At 40.0% G+C, this 12,508-nt stretch overlaps 1 protein-coding gene and 1 pseudogene across 1 annotated transcript in view; one reads left to right on the top strand and one right to left on the bottom strand.

Moving 5' to 3' along the window:
- The window catches only part of LOC119544462, a 264,085-nt gene that overhangs the window by 213,612 nt on the left and 37,965 nt on the right, over positions 1–12,508 (top strand).
- Positions 10,847–11,606, bottom strand: LOC119510169 (annotated as a pseudogene).

Below are 12,508 nucleotides of genomic sequence, written 5' to 3'. Positions count from 1 at the left end.
GATTGAAACTGTTAGTCTTTAAACTGTTTAGCAATGTAATTTTTACAAGTTTAGACACAAATCTAATTGTCATATAAATGTTCTCTAGTTTGGTGCTCCGCTAATAATGGACATTCAGTAACATGATTTGGACTTTTTAGTATTTAGTTCAGTCACGTATTCAACAGATGAGTGACATTACTGCCACATACCAGGAGTAGATTTTTAAGATAAATTCTCTACTCAAGGATTACAGAGTGAGGAGATTTTACTCTAGTAAAAGAAGTTCTTCATCAGAAGTGTGAGCTATGTACTATGTGACAATACAGAGCATAAAGTGACTAAATCATTTTAGGAGAGCAAGACAAAGCTTCACGTGGGAGATAACATTTGAGTGGGTCTTGAAGTATGGTTAGGAGTTTGCTAAGCTAAGTAGGGTAAAGCATTCTAAGGGAATGCCTGTTTAAAAGCATAGTGAAATGCAGGTTCATGGAATGTTTTGGTATGGCTGGCAAATAGGTCAGGTTTGGGAAACAAGGTCTGTGAAATATTTTGAGATGGGATCAGAGAAAAGAGGGGAAACTCTTGAAGAGTCCTGGGGGTCTTACAGGTCTCCATAAATACAGAGGATCTTAGACTTTATGCTGGAGGCATTTGGAGGTTGGGTTGTGTTTCCACCTGGTTTAGTGGATGATTTTCTTTTCTTTTTCAGGGAGTCCAGGGGAGAATATGCTTAAAAGAATAAACGCCTAGAATTTCTTAGTTGCACTTTTTGGGGGATTTATCATCTATAAATATAAATCAGATTACTTGCTTCAGTGTTTTAAATTCTGTCTGTTCGCTTTGGCAATTAACCAGGAGAATCATTATTTTCTTGAGTTAAACATGTACTAAGAGATGTTTCAAAAATTTAGCAGTATATGGTTTTGAAGTATTTTTGTCTGTGTGTCTGTGTGTGTAAACACATGCATCATAAATTTCCAGGTAGGAAGCCAAACTGTTACTGCACAACTCTCAGCTTTTATTAGTGAAGAGTGCCATCAATCATTGTAGTCAATAGAATTACTGACTTTCATTGATAATTATATTTTATTAGAAATTGTTTTCTGGAGACAATAACAGGGAACAGTTGGTCAATCTGGAAAGTAGTAGTGCCTTGGTAACTCATAAGAAAGAATGCAGAGAAACTAAAGGAGCATACCAAAATCAAGGCTCTGAATGGAATACATACTAGCTCTAGGCACAAGGCAAAACAGAATCATCTGCCTGTACATCTGCTGTGACAGGATACCTGCAGGCTGTGCCAGTGCCCTTGGAGGTTTGACATGTTATTATATGGTCTGATAAAATAGCCCTGGAAACTACCTTCTGACCAACATAGGAATCCATGCACTTTCCTCAGACTTAGAGTGGATCCTAAAAATCTTTAGCCAAAGTACATTCCAAAAAGTTGCCATCTCTCTGGATGTTTGGAAGACAGCTTTAAGGGTAGGAAGGATGAGGTCAAATAATACAGACTGTAAAAGGAAGCAGACATTTTTTGAGAGCCACTTACTGTGTGTCAAGCACTCTGCTTGGGCACCAGCATAGTAGAGATGGACAGGTCATATTCCTGCCCTCTAGAACCTCCCCAGAAAGGCACATAGATAGAGATTGTGGTATGGTTTCCAAATTCTAAGAAAAAGGGTAAGGCAATTTGAAAACAATAGAGGAGTATGCTTTTGGGGTGAGGATCTGAGAGACTTGACAGACGTGTGATATTTTAGTGAGTCCTGAGTGACTAGGAGTAGAACCTAGAGGTAAGAAATTCCAGTGGCAGCTGAGCCTTAAATTTAAGTCTCCTGGATTTTAATTAAATACATTTCTTTTTACCTGACCAGGCTCAACTTTTTGACTTATGTTAAGTTCATTCTCAAGCAACTTGATATAATATTGCAATGGCTGGGAAGGTTCAAGTGAGTCCTTTGCTGCAGCTATCTCCTGTGAGTGAATGTACATTCCTGGGTGAGTGTGTCTATAACTCTAAATTGGGCTAGAGCGGGGACAAGGCCATTTGCAGATTTACTAATTATCCTGCACTAGGTTTTCCCCATTATTTGCCATCCATATAGCATTACCTCATTTGAAGAGGAACGACCTCATAATTCTTATTCTATATGATCTCTTACTCTGGTATATATTGTAAAAGCAATAATGTAATGGAACTATAAACCACTGTGTCCCCTCCCCTCTGTAAAAGCCTCTGATCTTCAGTTTTTCTCAGTGGAGCGTGACTTTCCTTCCTCCCTACTCAAAAACAACATGAATGGAAGTTCACAGGGCTAAGGCACTATAAAAAGACATTAAAATAAATCTAAATTCTCTTAAGAATCAAAAATAGTCACAGAAGATTATTAAGAGATACGTCATTCACACCTTACTCATTTTTTGCATATTTAAAACAAACAAGACCATTCTTAAGGTATAAGGTCAATACTGAAACTAAATACATTGCTTCCTTTGGCCTTCATTTCAGATATTCTCTTGCACCCAAAACACACACATGTGCACATTGTGTATTAAATTAAGATTTGAATTTATCACCAGAAGGTAAATTACAATTAAAAATTAAAGCCCGAGTACTTTTCTTCACTGAGCAAAAAAGAAACATTAAAAAGCAGAGGCATCCAGTGACTAAGATTAATTTATTTAATAATTTATTTTAAATTGGTGTAAAATATACATAATACAAAAATCATTTTAACCATTTTAAGTGAACAGTTCTTTGACATTAGGTACATTGACAATACTGTGTTAACTTTTACTACTATCTATTTCCAGACTATTTTTATCATCCTAAACTAAAACTCACACATAGCAATAAGTCCCCATTCCTCTTTCCTCCCACCCCTGCTAACCACTTTTTTGCATTCTGATTCTGAATTCTAATGCTTAGTCTAAGTATTTCATGTAAGAGAAATCATGCAATGTCTGTCCTTTTTTGGCTGGTGTATTTCACTTAACATGAAATCTTCAAGGTTCATCTATGTTACAGAATGTACCAGCTCTTCACTTCTTTTTTACGGCTGAATAATCTGCCATTGTATGATATACCACCTTTTGCTTATCCATTCACCTGTTGATGGATGCTTGAGCTACTTCCACCTTTTGGCAATTGTGAATAATGGTACTTTATACATTTGTGTACATATGTCTGCCTGAGTCCCTGCTTTTGATTTTTTTGGTGTAGAATTGCAAGGTCATATGTTAATTCTTTGTTTAACTTTCTGAGGAGTAGAATTGCAGGGTCATGTGTTAATTCTATGTTTAACTTTCTGAGGACCACCAAACTGTTTTCCACAGTGGCTCCCCATTTTACATTCCCATCAACAATGTGCAGGGGTTCCTATTTCCCTGCATCCTTGCCAACACTTGTTATTTTCATCTTTTAAAATAATAGCCATCCTGTGTGGGTGTGAAGTGGCATCTCATTGTAGTTTCAATTTGCATGTCTTTAATGGCTAAGGATGTTGAGGATCTTTTAGTACACTTACTGGCCATTTGAATATCTCCTTTGGAGAATGTCTATTCAACTTCTTGGCCCATTTTATAGTTGGATTGTCTTTCTTTGTTGGCAGTAGTAGGAATTCTTTATATATTTTGGATATTAAACCTTTTTCAGATATATGGTCTTAAACTAGTAACAACCTATTCTACTAATACCAACCTAGTTTCAGTAGAATACAAATTCTCTACTTCCAAATATCTCTGTTCCTCCCCCTTTGTATTGTATTAGCTCTGATTACATCTTTAAAAATTGCATTCTCATTAACATAGATTTAAAATGTTAATTTACATATTTATGATGCACACTATGAAGTATAGGAGATTTGGGGATAAAAATAGCAGCATATCCTCAAATTGTCTGGAAAAGCTTCATGAACAGGATAGGATTTAGAGAATTAGAAAGAAAGGAGGAGGTGGGAAGAGAAAGGATATCCATGTAGAGAAACAGCAGATACGGCAGGTATGGGAGACAGTTGGCTTTTTGTGAATAATTTAAATTATTTTAAGTTTATCAGTAGCTTTTGTTGGATCTAGGTGATTTGCAGAATATCAATGTAGATTGATTACTTTTTAGATAAAATGGAAAAAAGTTTCTTTTGACTAAATGGTTTCCCATCTTAAAAATCTAGCTGACATACAAAGCATAAATAAATACTCATTATATTGTCAATTATTTCTTTAAAAAAGAAAGAAATTCAGAATGAGACTGTATTTAACACCAAAGCCTTCTGAATCAAAGACTCCCTCTCATTTTTTCCCATTACCAATTAGAATCATGACCCTCCTGGAACCCTTTTCATTTCATTTTATATCTTTATTTCCTTTTCCTTAGTTAGAGCTTTTCCATAGAGTAAGGGAACCCTGGTTACTTGCCGTTGAACAATTATTGTGCTTTGACATGTGTTGCTGCTAACTTAAGATGAAGAGAAAGGAAAGGTATATTTAAGTCTCACTTTATTTTCAGGAAAGAGATTAAACTGAAATTCACACATTTTTTCCATCATTGTAACACACTCCTGCTCACGAACATAGTCTTGTGTTAGGCACTGAAATTAATGCGCAAGGCATATAAGCTTGGTTTGTGTACTCCACTCGGGAACTTGAGTAAATTACGTGAATGGTTTGAGTAGTAGGGTAGGTGAGTGCTTGGAAACAGAGTTAGGTCCAGTTAGATAATCTTTCCTGGGCTGGGCCTTGGTATTCTCTTCACATTTTATAGACCACAGATAGAACAATCTTAACTTGGCCTTTTTTTTTTTTTTTCCCTGAAGGTATTATTTTAAAACTACAGCCAAATCGTTACAGTTGATAGCCAATGGCTTTTTAAAAACCAGCTTAAACCTTTTTTTCACCTTAGGAAAGAACATCCTTTGGCTCCTTGATAGAATATTTCACAGTATCCTATGTTAATATGTGATACTGACTTATAGGTAGGCCAAAAAAAAAAAAAAAAAAAAAAAATAACCCCAGCTTTTTTCAAGGTAGAATATGACCTGTCCTTACACTGGAACTTTTCTTTTGGGAATTTTCTTTTATGGATCCAATCCTCAGTCCCAGATGTACACTTTGTAAGTTCAAAACCCAGGCAACAAAGGATTATGCTGATTTAAATGGAGCAGTGGTCTTGGGTGGGTCGGATAAAACCCCAAGCCACAGATTGCCAGATCCCTGTATTTCAAAGGTTAGAGGAAGATGAACTGCCCCAGTGTGTTCACACAGCAACTTAAGAGTTGGACTGGAAAGAGCAGGGCTAGTGCAGGAGGGAGTGACCCAGCTCATCCAAGGACCCGAGGATGAGAAGGGACAGGAGTGAAAGTGGGAGTGATGTGTTATCAAACAAGTGTCTTGTCAGTGGAATGTAAGTCCTCAAAATCCTGATCCTTGAAATTTTAAATGAACCGTTTATTAGACTCTTCCACAGAGCAGAGTTTAAGAGCTCTCTCTGGGCTTTGTGGCCCCCACCCACATTAGTTTTCAAGTTAATTTGATAAGTTGCTGTGACAGCAAACCCACTCGTCCTCTGAGAAATGAATGCCTGCAATTTTGATGTTTCATTGAGGTTTTTTTTATCTTAAGTGAAAATTTAAACAATTTCCTGGAATCATTGTTCTTCAAGGGTTGTAGCTGGGAATTGGCAAATGAGTCTTGCTTATTTTTAAAACAGTTTGAGTGGGCAAATGTGGAAGAGTGGGCATAGTATCAGATAAGTGAATGTGTGAGTATACATATATCTATATCAGCGAAAGCCAGAAAAATTACTATCTTCAGTGCTCAGATTAGCACTATACTGTTTTAAATTGCAGATCTAAACAGCCTAGTTAACAGGAAATTACATTTTCAGTTTAACAGTGGCAGTAGGTTCCTTCCTTTCTCTCTCTCTCTCTCTCGTTTTCTTCCTTTCTTTCCTTCACACCAATAAATATATTTCATATCCAACTGCTTGAGGAGAGAGAGGGATTGGGGGGAAAATGAGTTTTGTTGTGAATACTAGGAACTTGGTGTGATGTCACTGCAAGCTGTGTGTGTACGTAAGTGCTGTTAGAGCTGTAGGAGTGGGGGAGGGGGGAAGTGAAAGAGACGATGTCACTCTCAGACGAGCAGCTAGCCTCTCACTGCTGCATACGGCCAGCTGTGTAAGGGCAAGTCTATAGAGTGCCAAATGGACTCTCCAAAAGAAATCAGTCAAGCTGGATTTGCATGGCAGAGGACAGAGGACAAACTGAATGAGATCAGGCTGAATGTCAGCCTGCACGGGCAGCCGAAAGACAGGCTTGTGAAGAACGCCAGCGTCCTGGAGCAGAATAAGCTCTGCTGCTTTGAGGGGAAGCTAGACAAAGAGCTCAGCATTGAAGTACAGGACAAGGAGTATCAAGCAACCTCGGGTCACCTTGAGAGCAGGTATGTGATTACAGAAACCTGCCCTCCATCAGAGGGGATCTTGGCATACCAGAAGACAGCTGAGTTCTGTCTGGGACCCACAGATTGGCTGGAGAAAAATAAAGCCACTACAGTTCAGGGGAAGGTGGAAGGGAAGAATGGGCAAGAAACTGAGAGCCAGCCAGACCTGGATTCCCCTAGGGCTGCTAACATCCCCACCCTGTATGTTAAGGAGCAGGAAACCAGTGTTTGGAACCCCAACTTTCATCCCATGGCTCAAAGTCCTCAGGGCTCAAGGGAATCACCTCCAGGAAAGGAAGAGGATGGCATCAATCCTGGCTGCCCAGTGATTGGGGTCGTGAGTGATAACTTTGGGCAGCTCGAATGTGAATCTCCATTACCAGTAGTTGTAGCCCACCCTGCCCACACTATTGAGCTTTCATCCACTGCCATTCCACCAGTCACTATGGTGGAGTTTGCCCAGGAATATTTAAATGCAAGCTCTTACATTAGAGGCCATGATAAGGAGTTGGAGAAATTAAGTTCTACCGAAGAGGGGGCTTTGCTCGACCAAACTCCCCAGCAGAAAAAGGCAGTGTGCCGGGCCCTGTCTGAATGTGCTCATCTCTCAGTTCCTCCAGCTGTCAACCTTGCAGAAAAGTACCCCGAACTCCCTGCCCGAGAAGAGCTTTCTTCTGTCTTGCTGCCTCCCCCCAGTAACGCAGTGTCAAATCCCACTCCCAGGAAACGGGGGGTTCCTGCAATGAAGCGCTCCATGACGGTGGCTGAGGAACAGACACCCATCTATAGATTGAGCCCTGGGGAATTGCCCATCCCTGCTACTAAAGAAATACCTCCTTTTATCTGCAAGGAATCGGTGGCCAAGGAAAGAGAAGAATTGACCCACTTTAGCAACAGCAGCAGCAGCAGCTCTGAGAAGGAACTGGGCACTGCTGGGTTATATCTCCTTAGTAAGCTGGAGCAGTTTCCTGAAATAAGCAGCAAGGAAAAAGGAATAAAACATATTGGTGAAACAAGAACTGATTCATGCTCTCAAGCCTGCCAGGAAGGTAAGACACAGCCAGGACCGACAACTCTGACGGGGGAAAAAGAAATTGAGGTCACTACAACTCATAGAACTCCATCACTCCTGCATGAAGAGGCCCCACGTGATGGTATGTTTCTAAATTTTGCCTCCATAGGGAACAAGCAGACAGCAAGGAAGGAACCAAAGTGACAGATTACAGGCAGGAACTCTGGGCAGTTTGTTACCTACCCCTGGAGCCTGGAGCCTGTGACTGCCTGGGAGAAGCTTAATTCTCTTGCATTGGAAGGTTGCTGGGAATAAATAAAAATGAGTCTAGCTGGGTCAAGCTGAATGTCTGCTGGCATGACATAATGTAGGCTGAGGATGTAGACTGGTTGGAGGTGAGATGGGGTCAGAGGGTGGCGGCCATAAAATATAGAGCCCCTTACTTGACCTCATGTCTACCCCATCCCCCATCCTCCCACCCCCCAGCTCCCTGTTGGTTTGAACCAAATGATTCCAGAGCTATAAATCATCCAGTCACAACTGATTGATTTCCTTGCTTGAAAATCTGTCACTTTGTGTAGATTGACAATGGGTTTATCAGCACTGACCTCCTCTTACTAAATTGCACAGTCTGGGTATAAGCTCTGTTTTCCATTTTGCATTTTAGAATATTTTACTTTTGTTCAAGCTGAAAAAGAACCTTTTAAAGTTGGGCTGTTTAGTATTCTTTTCCTGTTCTCTGTGTGTGACCCAATCTTTCTTCTAGTTTTCTGTTTCTGTATGCATGTTAGGAGGATTTGTGGGCAGAAGAGGAAGAAAGGGAAAGAAGAGAGAGGAGAGATTTGCAACCTAATAAACAGCTAAATGTTGTGGTCTTTGTGGCTGCCTCCTGTGTCTTGCTTCTGTTCCCCAACCCCCTCTTATCTTACTGTTGATGGTCTAAAACAGCTTGTTTTTCTCTGAGACTGGTGTGGAGCACAAAGGATCATGATTCATGAGCTTGTTAATAGGGATTTAAAATGTTTCTTTTCCTGGGACCTCTCAGTATATTTTTTATTTATTGCCCTCGGTATATTTTTAGGAAAATATTTACTCTTTTCTCTCTTTTTTAAAAAAGTTTTTACTGTAGTAATATTCATATAACTTAAAATTCCCCATTTTAACCACTTTCAAATGTATCATTCATTGGCATTAATTACATTCACAATATTGTACAACCATCACTACTACCCATTTACTCTAACTTTTTGACCACCTCATACACACTCTGTACACAATAAGCAATAACTGCCCTGCCTCCCCCTCTACCCCCTCCTGGTTACTGGTAACCTATAATCTACTATCTGTCTTTAAGAAATTTGCATCTCCTAGGAATTTCATATAAGCAAGATCATACAGTATTTGTTCTTTTTGTGTCTGCTTATTTCAACACGTCTTCAAGGTTCATCCATGTTATAGCATACATCAGAACTCCATTCCTTTTTATGGCTGAATAATATTATAATGTGGTTATGTATGTACCCATTTTGTTTATCCATTCATCTGTTGGTGCACCCCTGGGGTGCTTCTACCTTTTGACTATTGTAAATAATGCTGCCTATAAACATCAGTGTACAGATAAACACCTGTCCAAATCCCTGCTTTCAATTCTTTTCTGCCTATACCTCAGAATGAAATTGCCTGGTCATATGGTATTCTATGTTTAACTTTCAGAGGACCATCAAACTGTTTACCACAGTGATTGTACCATTTTTCATTCCCACCAATAATGTATGAGGGTTCCTATTTCTCCACATCCACCCAACATTTTTTATTTTCAGTTTTTTAAATAATAGTCATCCTAGTGGGTGTGAAGTGGTATCTCATTATACTTTCAATTTGCATTTCTTTAATGGCTAAGGATGTTGATCATCTTTTCATATTCTTATTGGCCATTTGAATATCTTCTTTGGCTATATACTCAGCTCTTTGGCCCATTTTTTAATTGGGTTTTTGTTTTTCTTTTTATTGTTGAGTCATAGGTGTTCTTTATATATTCTGGATATTAAAAAACCCTTATCAGATATATGATTTCTAAATATTTTCTCCCATTCTGTTGGTTGTCTTTTCACTTTCTTCATAATGTCCTTTAATAAACAAAAGTTTTTAATTTTGATGAGGTCCATTGTTTTTTTCTTTTGTTGCTTGTGGTTTTGGTGTAAAATCTAAAATCCACTGCAGTTAATCCATTACTGTTTTTTTTTAATTTACTTTTTATATTGTACCATTTTGATTCCCTTCTTCTTTCCTAGTTCATATTTTTTAGTTATTTTCTTCATGGTTACAATTAACTTCTTAAATTACAGCCTAGTTCAACTAGTACCAACCTAGTTTTAGTAGTTTGCAATCTCTCTACACTTATATCTCCTTCCTTCCTCCCATATATTTTATTATTGCCTCAGGTTATATCTTTATACATTGTATGCCTATTAACATAGATTTAAAATATTATTTTACACATTTGCCTGTCAAGTCATGTGGTGAGGGGGAAAGCAGTAATACGAGGTTTTATATTTACCTCATAGCTACCTTTAGGAATGTTCTTTATTTCCTCTTACGGCTGCAGGTTACTATCGAGTATTTCTATTTCAGTCCAAGGGACTTCCTTTGGCATTTGCTACAAGACAGGTCATCTGGTAATGAACTCTTTCAGCTTTTATTTATCTGTAAATGTCTTAATTTCTCCTTTTTTAAAAAAACTTTTTTTTTGTAAGGAAGAGTAATGTTTATTGAGCAATACAGGACTGAGTACTATGAAGGGTTTACAAGGATGAAAATGTACCCCATCCCCGCCACAGCCACCTTGACACCCAGAGACTACAGTAGTTAGGAGTTACATACAACAGCCGTAACTGGTAGATATCCATTCATAACAAACCAACCATGGCATATTTATACTGTATCACATTGAATGATTATAGAAATCCATATAGATATTGCTTGTATAAAGTCTTTTTTTTTTTGTAAAAAAATATTTTTTAAAAAAGAAAGAATTAAAAAAAAAAATGTGCATTTGAAAGCACTGCCAGAAAAGCCAGTCTGTATACATTCAAATGAGTATGTGCTTTGGAAGGGTGCCTCAGTGAGCTCACAGCAAACTCCAGCAGGGTCAGCAAGGGTGCACCCCAGGGCTGCAGCCTCCCTGGCAAGGCAGGGCAGGGCGGGACGGAGGTGGGTCCCACATCACACCCCTCTCCAGCTTAGCATCTTGGCCAGGGCTCAGGGCTGGGGGCAGGCAGATTGCAGTTTCATTCTGATTTCCATCCCCACCCTCACTTTGGTTTCAATACCTGCCTTTTCCTGGCTGCTCGGGGTCTTCAGGTATGTGCCTGGCAGAGAGGCAGGAGGAATGAGACTGCCTGGTTGGGCACATCAGTTGGCCCTGAAGCCCTGTCTACCTCCTTGAGCTGGACCACAGATGGCCAGCCCCACCCGCAGGTCTACTTTGGTCTCAGTGCTTGCTCTCTGTGTGTCCTCAACCTGCTTTACCCTGGTGAGGCTGATCTGAGTCTCACAAAAAAGCCTGGCTGATGCTGGCTGTACTTGTTGTACAGCCTTGTTGTAAAGGTTTTCACAGATCAAGGAAGGGCCTTCTGGATCTCTCCTCCTCCCTCTTCATATGTCTTCCCCTTCCTCTTCCTCCTCCCAGCCCATGGTAACTTCTCTGGCTGCTCCAGCAGTGGGTTGCCTTCTGACTTGGGGGTCTTAATGCTGTCAGTCCAGACAATGAAGGTGGAACAGTGCCAGTTCAGCATCAGAATGAGCTGCTGTCACTCCTGCTTCAGCTCCTAATTTATGAGTTCCAGCTGCTCAGATTCCCACTGCAGACACTCCGTCCTCTCCTCCTTCTTGTTCTAACATCAGGCAGCTTGGCTTTGTTCTTCACACGGTGCCTTTTCCTTTGCTTCTCTTCCTTGTCTCACTTTTCATGGGTTGGGGCCTCTTGCCCAGTTTCACCTTCAGGAAGTGCAAGGCCCCAATGTTGCAGATGTCGGAGTATTTTAGCTCTTTGGCGGTCAGAGCCAAGCAGGGGAGACAGGTCACGGGGCCGTGCCCTGACAGAGAGCCTGCAGTCAGAAGAGTCCCAGATCTGCCGAGGCATCATAGCAGGGGGATCGGCAGTCCAGATGTGCAGAAGCTGCAGGGAGAGGTGGCACTCCGAGGGTCAGGGCCTGGCTGCAGGTGCTGTGCCCACCCAGTGCCGCTGCCGCCCGGCCACAGAGCTCCACCAGTGCCCAAGCCATGGCTGCCAGCCCTGACACCACTGCAGTGGGCACCGAGTGTCTCTCCTGCAGGCTGCAGCAGACCTCCTTCATTCTTGAAATAAAATTTTGCCAGATATAGAATTCTTAATTGACAGATTTTTTCTTTAAGGACTTTAAATATATCATCTCCCTTTCTTCTGACCTCCATGGTTCTGATGGAAAATCCACTGTTTATCTTTTTGGGCATCCCTTGTATGTGACATGTCTCTTCTCTCTTGTCTTTCGATTTTGACAATTTCACTACAATGTGTCTGGTGTAGATCTCTTAGAATCTACCCTGCTTAGAGTTCACTGAGCTTTCTGGATGTCTATATTCATGTCTTTCATCAGATTTGGGTATTTTTTTGGCCATTGTTTCTTCAAATACTTTTTCTGCCCCTTTCTCTCTCTCTCTTATCTTTCTGGGACTCCAGTGATGCGTATGTTTATATGCTTGATGGTGTTCCACAGATCCCTCAGACTCCGTTCATTTTTCTTCATTATTGTTTTCTTTCTGATCCTCATACTGGATAATTTCAATTATCATGAATTCAAGTTCACTGATTTTTTCTTCTGCCTGTTCAAATCTGCTGTTAAATCCATGTAGTGAGTCTTTCATTTCAATCACTATCCTTTGCAGCTCCAAAATATCTGTTTCATTCCTTTTTATCATTTCCATCTCTTTTTGTTCAGACAATGTTTTCCTAATTTCCTTTAGTTCTTTGTATATGGATTTATTTAGGTCATTGCATATATTTAAGACAGTTGATTTAAAGTCTTTGACTAATAA

This window comes from Choloepus didactylus, chromosome 1 (assembly GCF_015220235.1).
Source record: "Choloepus didactylus isolate mChoDid1 chromosome 1, mChoDid1.pri, whole genome shotgun sequence".
NCBI lineage: Eukaryota > Metazoa > Chordata > Mammalia > Pilosa > Megalonychidae > Choloepus > Choloepus didactylus.
Note: the sequence above shows the minus strand (reverse complement) of the source record. Positions and strands in the feature narration are given on the sequence as shown.